The sequence below is a fragment of the Hyalella azteca genome, unplaced genomic scaffold, assembly GCF_000764305.2.
Source record: "Hyalella azteca isolate HAZT.00-mixed unplaced genomic scaffold, Hazt_2.0.2 contig3210, whole genome shotgun sequence".
Taxonomy (NCBI): domain Eukaryota; kingdom Metazoa; phylum Arthropoda; class Malacostraca; order Amphipoda; family Hyalellidae; genus Hyalella; species Hyalella azteca.
In genome coordinates this window covers 409,209-422,018 of record NW_025933462.1, presented here as the reverse complement: position 1 = coordinate 422,018, position 12,810 = coordinate 409,209, and positions in this window count along the sequence as shown.

Here is a 12,810-nt window from a genome sequence, read left to right as displayed (position 1 = left end):
TGAGCGATTTTACTATAGCTATACATACTCTGGACTGAACAAAGGCACTGAATGTCCAATGGATGTTAATTAGAACGTCTAAACTCTAAAGCATGGCTGTTGCTTCGTTAACTCGAGTCACATGAGCAGCCTTTCACGCTCTGGGGCCGCGCACAAATGATTCCTGGTTCATTATAATTTATAATTGTTTAAAAGAGGTAAATAAAACATAATTTAGACTCTCTTACAATAACTCATAAATGTTGTCAATGTTTACCTCGCTTACCATGATCTTCTGGATTCGAGAACGTGACAGAACTGAGTGGGGGTAACAGAAGATGGTTTTAAAGTTTCTTGAATGTAGACTGCAGTTATCTTAATAATTTAATGAAGGGCTTCTGTAGACAAAAATCATCTCAAATCTCTTATTTTCTGTGTAAAATTATAAACTAAAATACATTAATTCTACAAATTGCTATACGTAATTTACAATGTGAAGGCTTCCGAGGTGCTTGTGATTCCTCAAAGATCCATTACGTTTTTAAGGTCAAGATCAAGGTAACTGAACAAGCCGCTGAATATTCATACGTAAAGTGAGTGCCATTCACCGAGTAGTGAGCTGAGATGCAGTGCGCTACTCTGAGATTGTGTCAGAAGTTGTCCAGGCTTGTGTGTGAGACTTCATTAAAACAATTTAAGAAGATCGCGTGAAAAGCTTTTCGAGTTCGCGTATATAACTTCAATGAAACAATTTAAGAAGTTCGCGTGAAAATTTGTTCGAGTTCATGTATATAGCTTCATTAAAACAATTTAAGAACATCGCGTGGGAATTTGTTCGAGTTCGCGTATATAACTTAATTGAAACAATTTAAGAAGATCGCGTGAAAAGTTGTTCGAGTTCGCGTAAATAACTTCATTAAAACAATTTTAGAAGATCGTGTGGGAATTTCTTCGATTTCGATTGATTTCTTCGATCTTCGACAAGACTTCACTAATACAATGGGAGAAAAAAGTCTCTGGGTCAATCGGAGATTTTCTTGATAAAGAAACAAATGCTTCATTGAGACAGGAAGAAGAGGCGTGGGCTCGAAGAATCGTTCTGCTGTTTGTGACAGAAAAATTTGGCGTGCGTAATTAATGCCGAGCTCGAGGAGTCATTCAAATCTATTATCTGCTATAAAAAACTGAATAAATAATGAAGCACGACGATAAAAGTATTTTTAAAACGAATTAAATTAATGCTGAATGAGGCAGTGATCCCATAAACATTGTGAAAGCTTCTTTCTTAAATATTAAAGGTACTCTCTTATATATTTCTTTATACATAAAATTCAACGTAGTGAACTGAATTTTCTAGTACAATATTTCCGATTAACAGGTTCTTGCTAAGGTATTTTTCTCATTCATAGAATTTAAAGTTCAAAACGTTCTTTTGCAACTTTCAGAGCCCATGAACCCAATCGAAATTATTTATTTTGAAGAAAGTAATTGAGCAAGACTAGAGCGTTAAAACTGGTTGTTTATCACTGAAAACTGGATGTTCATCACGGTTTCTGCAGTAAATCGAATATATTGACGTTGTAGATTGGAATTAGGATATAAGAAAATATATCAATTCGCGTAAGGCTGTTTAATTTTTAATGATAAGAACAGACCAAGCATCCAATTGATGGACAAGCATCCAGTTGATGATAAGATCAGACCAATCATCCAGTTGATGATAAGATCAGACCAAGTATCCAGTTGATGATAAGAACAGACCAAGCATCCAGTTGATGATAAAAACAGACCAAGCATCCAGTTGATGATAAGAGCAGATCAAGCATACAATTGATGATAAAAACAGACCAAGCATCCAGTTGATGATAAGATCAGACCAAGCATCCAGTTGATGATAAAAACAGACCAAGCATCCAGTTGATGATAAGAGCAGACCAAGCATCCAGTTCATGATAAGATCCGACCAAGCATAAATTTTTTTCAACTCAACTGTTTATCAACAACAGAACTCATTTGCAAGGAACAAAAAGTCTTTCGAGAATCGTGGCTGCTAGTGAAATCTGTTATAACCGAATATAATTATATCATAATTAGATCATAAACACAGTATATCATATAAAGAACTATATATTTATATCATATATAATTTATATTGTAAATTATTTTTAATTAGTCGTCTGGCTCTCTACTCTGGAGTGAACTAAGACATTGAATATCGAACAGATTTTAATTAGAACGTCTAAACTCTAAAGCATTGCTGTTATCAATAAATGTGAACTATGCCAGGGATGTACGTAGTTGTTTGGTACGGGACGGATCTGAATTTCGGAGAGGTGATAACAACTGTTGTCGAAGCTTGGCGCTTTAAACTAAATGGGAAATTATTGATGACAATGCGTTCCCTACTAACGATAATGCGCATCTGGGAACAAAATGATGGCGGTATCAGTGTAGTGCGATCATAATAGTGATGGAATGATTTCAATATGTTTTTTCCGGGAGTTTGATGCCCGAAGACGTTCCCTCTACGTGGGCTCTACTGGCATTTCCGGTGACTGTGGAACACGCGAGAGGTGACCTCGCGGCGTGCATGGAAGCGAACTGTCGTTATCGTAAACTTTAATTCAATGAAGTAACAGCAATTTAAACTAAAATACACGTGGATTATAGATACTTTTTATTAGATACAAAATACCCAACTCTTAGCATCGTCAATTGCTTGAAACTTCAGAAGAAAATGGAAAAAATCAGGCTGGAGCTACTGTAGTGACCTCGGTGCTGAGGACAGACAGGGGCGTGGCAGGATCGAGTTCCTCGTACTGAACTATTTCCCACCTGTGAGATGAACAGCTGTTCCGGTAACAACTCAGGACATTATTCCAGAAATAGCAAGGCTCGTGAAATCTTTTCCAGGAAAAGCAACTTTACTCTTTAATAAAAATAACATTTGAGCTTTTACGAGCATTTGTAGAAATACTGCATGCATCTCAGTGCAAACTTTCGCAGGCACTTAGATTTACACACTTAACATAAAACCCATCAGGCGCCCAAATTTGACATAACGTTGATTAAACGTTGTTTAAACGAATTCAACTGCCAATCAAAGTTGTTTTCATATAATTCTCCTTCGAGGTTCGTATTTCATCAAAGATTTCGTCACGGCAACAGAACAATATTCTGGCAGGGAGATATTTCCAGAATTTGCCTGAAATAATGCATTTATATTCTAGCGTCGAAGTCCGGGTGACATTGAAAATTATTTTTTTATGGAACCGGATCTCGAGTTTGCGGCGCAATTTAAAATCTTTTGTTTCTTGTGGAGAAATGGAGACTTGCAAGAATTCTCGCATGAGTAATGGGAATGAAAATTCTTTGTCTGGTTATACGGTATAAATATAATTCTACGCGTTTTTTCTGGGTGTTTCAAGTGATTTATCAATTCATAAAAAAATGACAACCACTCATCTAAATAAAGCAATTTATTGAATACGTCAGGATAAGTAAATGCTATCTCTTTGAATTTTTTTTGTATACTATAACACCAAACAACATCAATCGCTTTGTGAATTGTAACACCAAATACGCACATTTTATATTCGAAATTACTCGTAAACTCTTATACAATTCATGGCTTTCGTAGCCTCCAAAATCTGCACGCATATAAATTGAGCGTCAGTGCCAAGACATACCCAGTCGAGAGCTACAGTTCGCTCGTGTAGGTTGCATGTGCAGCGTGCTGTGTAACGGCGTCCATGTGAGAAACTGCATTGTTTGTGACTGTGACGATTGTTGCTGGAAAAGTGAATGATTGTTCTTCAAAATTGCGTTACTGTAACCGATAAATGCTAAATATCATGTGAATATTTCTAGAAGATACAATGATCTACGTGATTTTTCAATTTCGCAGCGGAAAACGTGAGTAGAAGAATTTTACTCAAGAAACTATGCTGCGCATGGCAGTTACTTTCGTGTAAAATCCTGCAGTTACTTTCGTGTAAAATCCTTCATACGTTAAGGTTTAGAGATCGCGTTCTCGTGCTATTCAGATCAACAAAATCACTGAACACAATAGAATATCTGTAGTTAAGCAATCGCGATAGCTGTTTAAATGAAATGAAACTATTGTCTCCCTGAAGTGGAATTTCAGAAGCAAAATAATGAGCTTCGCTGTGCACTTCAAACGCATGAATTGTGAGATAAAAATGCCAAAACTCCTTAAGCCACAAAATAGTTAGCCCAGGAAACTAAAGGGTTCTGATCTCTAGGAACTATCTTGGGACTTTCATCTGCTAGACATTTTGCGGTGTAGGCCGCGATACCGTCCCCGGTCTATGCATTTTCAATTAACCCAAGCATAACCTATGCAATTATGAATCTACTGGTACCTTGCAAATAAAATCATAAGTTTACATTCCAACAGGTCAAGACAATCAAGACAATGGCGTGGAATGTCCGTTCCGCTGGCAAATTTTAGTTTTATCTTGATAAAGAATACGCACTCTAGACGTTACTGGGTGAATCTTCTAAACAAGAAGATTACTGAGGTGTGTAACCTTAACAAGGTTAATTGAATGAGTAATATAAACACATAAGGTCTGTTTAAACATTTTTTAAGAATTGCAATTTAATGTAAAGAAATATATTGTGTTTTATTAACAAGGATATACCGGTGTACGTTTTCTTAACAAGGTCATATATAATGGGGTGCTTATTCTTGACAAGGCGCAGTAGTGAAATAGTAACACTAATACTATTAGTGGAATTCTGGAGTGGTCGTTCAAATGTTCAAGATCAATCCAGCCTAGAAACATCCTAATTGTCAGCTAAATATAGAGTGAAATTATAGTTTTTTTTTGATAGAATATGGTATGTGCATTCGTTTATATATTACTCTTCGTGGATTTCACACGAGGCAACTGATCGAACTGTCCACCCTGATCTTACTAACATAAAACTTTTGCAAGAGGAACTGTTGTGAACACAACATTTTGTCTCTAGGATAGTAACTTAATTCCGTGGTCTTGCGAAACTTTTCCGTTCATTCATCATCTGTCACCTGCGGAGTAAACACCGATCTTTGATCAGGAACGAATTTTGGTGAGCCTAGTTTTCGTGTTTGAATATTTCTCTGTTTAGAAAGCCTTTGTAATTTACTTGAATATTTTCGAATATTGTTTATAAATTCAGTAATATTTTTTCTTTGAATAAATTTTGTATTTGTACCGGTTTCTTTCCAGAAACCGTGTCTTCTGGGAATATAAAGTACAAATGAACCCATGGACGCACGGGTATTCAATTAATCCTGCCATAGACAACAGTTGCATTGAAAAGCACGAAATAGTCCGCAACAGGAACTATTCGCAACAATTTTCTTACTGCTTCTCTAAATTTGCTTTTCAAATATTTAAAGGAATTTCAAAGTTCAACGATATTGGTTTTCACGGGACATTAAATTTATTATAGGATTCAAATGAACGTCATTATAAGAGAACCAGGATATTTCATTTCTAAACATTTAAAATTTCGGTGGAACATTGATATAATAATTGTGCATTGTGGATAAAGCTTGAAAAGAGAAATTTCTTAATTAATTTGATAATTTCCAAGTTCTGACAAATCCGATAGTTTAAGAGGTTATCGCTGGTCATGATGATGGCTTCAGCTGCCCTGGAAAAGATATCGGGCATAGCCCATTTTCATAAATTACAACATACAAGAACGGGCTTCATAGTGATTAAGCTTGTTGAAATAATTACTGGAAATGTCTTCAGTTGATATTTATCGAAAGTCAACCTTCAAATGAGTGGATATTCATTAAATAAAAATTAAATTTGAATTTGACCAATGAACAGCAAGCTGGATCTGTTCTGTAGTTGTTGCTGACAACACCCTGACCGATGCGTAGGTACTTATTGAAATTTTAAGTTTAGGTTGACAAAGTATTTCGGGTAACTAATTCCATTTATATTTTCTGTTTAGCTAACACTTCTAATGTACGCTATGTAAAGACGCACAAGTCCTAAAACGCGCCAGCACTGCAATCCAAATGCTGACAACGCACAATGAATGGTCAAAACTTGAATGCTTCTGCTATATCTGCCAATAACGCGCAAACTTTCAATGCATGCAGTTGGCCTTAACATTCGATTACAGAGAAAGAATGGACCACGTTCGCGCAGTGAAATATAGGTTCTATGTACTAACTACAGGGATAAAAGAATTAAGAACTGGTATAACTTGATTTCTTAACTGGGAGGAATTATAGAATTTATTGTCCGTAGCTTGACTCGAGTTGAGTCTCAAAAAGACGAGCGTGAACAGCGAGAAGACGCCTAAAATTGCATTCTGATCGGATATTTGGCAGTAATTTTACGTTGTCCGTTAATTTTATATCATCTAGGAAATCAATTTTGTTTAGAATTCAAAGACGTTCACTTGCAGCTCCCTTGCCATATGTTCCCATCGCTAAGACAAATTGGTCTAAGGAAGCAATGCACTTTGTGCCAAAACTTCTAACGGATGCTAAAGAGAAAATGATGTAGCAACTGATGTCCTGTATTCTAAACAGGAAGCTGATGTGCCAGTTACGTAGAGGATTTTCCCACATCACAAAATTGGTGTACCCGTTTTTCAAGGCCGGGAAAGCTTGCTTGCGCAACTTCCCGTCATGAAAAGGCCAAACGGATCTCAGGAAACTGGTCCTGGAAGATCGCCACTATTCCTATAACTCTTGGAAAAATTCTGCGTAGCCGCGCGCCTGCGCATTCCCACACGCAGTTACGTATACTCATTCTGAAACTTACACTAAGGGAAATGTATGGGACAAATTGTCCAAATAGTGACCCACTTTCTGCGCTATAGCCCTGATACATATTTGTTTCTTGCTAAACCGGGTCAAAATGATCACCACAAGGGCAAAAGTGCATTATCTCTTAGGCAAGGTTTCGTTAATTTGAGTTTCGCGCGGCTCGCGATCGATGTTGCTGAGCGACCTTCGCCGTCGTGTCTGACATACTCCTCACTCACCAAAATCCTTGCAAATTTACATTAAAAACGGAACTGTGAACAACATTTGGGAAGTAAAAGGTTGCTGCTTGTCATTCTCATGGTGAAACTTGAATTTTTTTTTAAATTTGTTTTAAATGTTCGGGAATGCGTTCATCGCATGTCCGTCATCGTATACCTCGGCGTCGCTTTCCCGACGTCTCATTCCTATAGCGTCACGTTAACGGCGTCGCATTCCTAGCGTCACATTCCCGCCGTCGCTTTCCCGCCATCGCATTCCCTGCGTCGCATTCCTGGTGTCGCATTCCTGACGTCGCATTCCCGGCGTCGCATTCCCGGCGTCGCGTTCATGGCGTCGCATTCCCTGCGTCACATTCCGGCCTCGCATTCTTGGTGTTGCATTCTCGGCGTCGCATTCGTGGCGTCGCGTTCATGACGTCGCATTCCCGGCGTCGCATTCCTTGCGTCGAATACTCGGCGTCGCGTTAATGACGTCACATTTCCGAAATGAAGTAGTGAAAGGCGTGCATAGGATTTTGCGCACATCGAACTTTATTGGTAAATGGTCAATAAATGACATGTGTTAAAATTGTTCCTCTTCCACTGAAAAGCGAACAAATAAACATACTCGCAATTGAAATTGAACTTAAACATACTTGCGTTATGATTAACATTGGTAGTGCTTAAACACGTGTACAGTCTAGCAATGAACCATACAGTGATGTTAAGGGCATTGTTACATCGAGTTCAGCAGATGTATAGGAGTTCGACAGCGTCAGTGCCAAGACATACCCAGTCGAGAGCTACAGTTCGCTCGTGTAGGTTGCATGTGCAGCGTGCTGTGTAACGGCGTCCATGTGAGAAACTCATTGTTAGTGACGACCTGTTGTTGGAAAAAGTGAATGATTGTTCATCGAAATTGTGTTACAGTAGCCGATAAAATGCTAAATATTTTGTGACTATCTGTATAAGAAACAATGATCTACATGACTTTTCAATTTTGATGGAAAACGTATGTAAGTAGAAGAAATTATGCTGCATATGAGAATTGATTTCATGTAAAATATTTTGCACATTAAGTTTTAAAGATCGCATTCTTGTGCTATTCAGATTTAAAAAATCACCCAAATAATATAATAACTGCAGTTAAGCAATCGCGAAAGCTGTTAACGTGAGATAAAGCTAGTATTGTCTAACTGAAGTGGAATTTCAGAAGCAAAATAGTGAGATTCGGTTTGCACTTCTAATGCGTCAATTGTGGGATAAAATTGTCAAAGCTCCTTATGAGCAACAGAATTTTTAACCCCGGAAACTAATGGATTCTGATCTCTAGGAATTATCTAGTGGCTTTCATCTGCTAGACATTTGACGGTGTAGGTCGCGATACGGTACCTGGTGTATGCATTTTCAATTAGCCCAAGCATATAACCTATGCAATCATAAATCTACTATTACCTAGCTGAATTAAAACCATAAGTTCACATTCCAACTGGTCAAAACAAAGGCGCGGAAATCCGTTCCGCTTGCAAATGTGACTTTCATTATAAATTCTTACGTTCGAGACCCGTTTCACTCGTATTGTGGTAAAGCTGGGTATAGTGGGTAGTTTTATCTGTTTAAGAATAAGCACCATAGACGTTACTGGGGTGCGTATTATTGACAAGAACATTACTGAGGTTCGCATTCTTAACAAGGTTAATTGAATGAATAATACAAACAAATTAGGTCTATTTAAACTTTTTTAATAATTACAATTCAATGTAAAAAAATACATTGCGTTTCATTAACAAGGATATACTAGTGTGCGTTTTCTTAACAAGACCCAGAAGTCTTATAAGGAGACTAGGTGGAATTCTGGAGTGGTGGTTCAAATATTCAAGATCAATCCAGCCAAGACGCATCCTAAATATCATTTAAGTATAAAGTGAAGTTATAGTTTCAGGCTTTTTGATCGAATATGGTGTGTGCATTCGTTTATATATTAACCTTTCTAAATTTCACCCTAGGCCACCGAACTTTCCACCCTGAACTTACTAAGATAAAACTTTTGCAGGAGAAATTATTCGCAATAATTTTATTATTGCTTCTCTAAATATGCGTTTCCAACATTTAAAAGATTTTCAAGGTTTAACGATATTTGTTTTCACGGGACGTTAAATTTATTTGTACAACGTTTGAAAGTTTGAAATGAACGTCACTAATTAACAATAACGGAATATTTAATTTCTTAAAATTTAAAATTCTGGTGCAACAGTGATATAATGATTGAGTATTGTGGATAAAGCTTGTAAAGAGAAATTTCTTAATTGATTAATTTGATAATTTCGAAGCTCTGACAAATCCGATAGTTTGAAGAGTTTATCGCCTGCGTAAAGTCTTCAGCTGCCGTGGAAAAGGTATCGGGCATAGCCCATTTTCATCAATTTCAACATACACGAACGAGCTTCATAATGATTAAGCTTGTTGAAATAATTATTGGAAAAGTCTTCAGTTGATCTTTATCCAAACTCAACCTGCAAGTGAGTGGATATTCATTAAATAAAAATTAAATTTGAATTTGACCAATGAACAGCAAGCTGGATCTGTTCTGTAGTTGTTGACGTCGCATTCCCTGCGTCACATTCCGGCGTCGCATTCCCGCCATCGCATTCCCTGCGTCGCATTCCTGGTGTCGCATTCCCGGCGTCGCATTCCTTGCGTCGCATTCCGGCGTCGCATTCCCTGCATCACATTCCGGCGTCACATTCCGGCGTCGCATTCCCTGCGTCACATTCAGGCGTCGCATTTCCGGCGTTGCATTCCTTGCGTCGCATTCTCGGCGTCGCATTCCTTGCGTCGCATTCCTGACGTCGCATTCCCGGTGTCACATTCCCTGCGTCGCATTTGCGGCGTCGCATTTTCGGTGCCGCATTCTTGCCGTCGCATTCATGACGTCGCATTCCGGAAATAAAGCAGTGAAAGGCGTGCATAGGATTTTTCGCACATCGAACTCTATTGGTAAATGGACAATAAATGACATGTGTTAAAATTGATCCTATTACCCAGAAAAGCGAACAAATAAACATACTCACAATTGAAATTAACTTTAAACCTTACTTTCATTATGATTAACATTGGTTTTGTAAACAGTTTAGCAATGTCGTACATTGCTATATCGAGTTCAGCAGATGTATAGGAGTTCGACTGAGTTACATTTCATGTATTTTCCGTCACAACATTGAACATCATTACAAGCTCATTTACTAATGGTATATTCCGTTCAGGGTCGAGGTCGCCTCTAGATTTGCTCCAGTGACTAGACGGAGGTTAAGTTGAGGTTCCTTCTCTAATAAAATGCGAAGAGGTTTCTAAATTATTTGATAACTAAAATATTCGTTTTGAGAATAGTAGAGATATTTATTGTGTACATATTCTCTTATATTCTAGCATATTTTATTGTAGTATACATTTTTTAACGATTTTTTTAAATATTGACACTTGTGAGAAAAGGTTAAAAATGTTTGCCTTTGTATATAATCGGATACACTGGTGCATGAATGATGGAAATAATTTGAAATAATATATTTTCTTGTGAATCATACTTAATGTACAACGGTTAACAGTTTCTGGAAGAATATTTTCATTTGATACATTGTCCTAGCTTCCAAAAAATCAAAACGTTAAAGAATGATTTAACTGTGCATATCTGTCTGCGTGATAGCATCTTCTAAAATGTTGCTTCTGCTTGACGTAAATTGTCGACATTTGTCGACTTGAACCACCATGATAAACATTGTTAATTACGGCTTCTAGTTCTAGAAAGTAAAACTTCTTCGCGCTCACAATGCAGTGTATAATATACAACAATGCGCTCGTATAATGCAGCCGGTGTTATAATAACATTTGTTGCGTTCACATGAAGTTCAATTAACAGTATATTGGCAACGTCCTCTCGCAGGACGGAGCAACTGTAGAAGCACAAATGCAATATGTGTGTACCGATCAACCTCTACATAAATAAGGGTTATTTGAGTTTAGAATGACGCTATGTTATACAAGTCAATTATTATGTTCCGCGAGGACATTTTATTTAAGTAAATATCCATGTTTAGAGACATTCTCTGAACATCCGTCTCCTTTGAAATTTGTTGTACAAAATTCTGGATTTTACCAGCAACCATAAGAATAATTCCCCTACATTCACTTCACGCACAATTAGCAAGAGATAACAATGAACATGAATAATCTAGCAAGACGATGAGATGAATTAGGCATGAGATCTAACCGGCATCAGCCTTTCTTGATAAAAAAAAAAGATGGTGCAGGATATAGCAAGGAAAAAGTGGAAGAAAGTAAATGGAAATTATTAGAGAAATGCAAATTGCAAGACCCATTCAAATCAGTATTTTTTTTTTCGTTGAAATGCTATTAAATGTGCCGACTAATCGTCATTCTAATGAGATAATTTCACCTACAGAATTCAAGACAATTTCGGGGTGGATACCTTGCTGTGTGAATGGGCATTCTGATATTTCCTTGTACTTGAAGTCTTATTGAAATCGCGAGAGCGCGTTCACCGATAGTTTAATTTTATTGAAGTATTTGAAAATTACACATTTCCTAACCTGTACAGTGCTATTTTTTTACGTTCTTTGTGCTCTTTGTCTCTTTTTCCACATTTAACGTTAATTTAATTTCAATCTATGACTTTCAAATATGATTTAACGATTAATAGCGAAACCATACTGGTAGCGTGGTTCAATTCTTTGAGCGATCAAGGCACTTTGGAGGAAGTTTTTAAAAAGGTTCTAATTCAGTAAAGAGGCCGGAGCTGCCAGAAGAATGGTTGGAATACGAAACAATTAAAGGTGCCATCAAAGGACATTTATTGATAAAATGGCCCGGTTATCCTAGACAGTTCGGGCGATACAGGACCATGTTTATTCGGTTCTAAAATCAGAGTGAGTCTCTGAATAAGTCAAAGTTTCTAGCGCGAATCCTATCCGGATACGCAACGGTTCTTCAACTCCAAATCCAATACTCTACATCGGTTACCTAAAACTTACGATTAATCACCACAGAAATTCTACTAGCGAACACGTTACAAATATCGGGAGGTGAATTGACGTTGTGATCTACAATAACTCAATAACGCCCAATATACGCATTTTAGATTCTCTTCGACGAACCGATTTACTGAATATATTTTAATCAGCCCAATTAGGATTGGGAGATTTATGGTGTTATTTAAGATTCAGGTTAATGCATAGGGGAAAATAAATAGGGAACACTGAAAAGGGTTAAAAGGATTTGTATCGACGAATCCTTTGGTACATACGAAAAATTTAGAATGCACCTGAAATTGTTTGTATAGATGATAGATGTGTATCATCTATCATATCAAATCATGCTTTCTTGCATTTTCTATCTTACTGATACATATATATTTTTAGGATTTTCGTTATATTTTCCAACAATAAATATATATCTTGAATAGCTTCACCCCTGAATTAGTTTTATTTTCAATTCAATATGCAGTAACATTTATAGTTATTTTCCTCTCTGTTTGATTGATGAACTTTATGTAAAGTTTATCGAGAAGTAACTTAATTGTCAATTAGTTTACACGAGACAAAATTGCTGATATTATAGGGTGAAAATATATACATTTAAATATTTTATATGACAGAAATACATAGCATTCCAGTAACATCGCGGCCATAATATCTTTTGCTTTGATCGTGGCTAGACAATATCTGGCATGGCAGGTGCCTTAATTATTAAAATTTGGCGTGAATGCTTCTAAAGAAATGCATCATATAATATTGGACTGAACCATGACTGGCA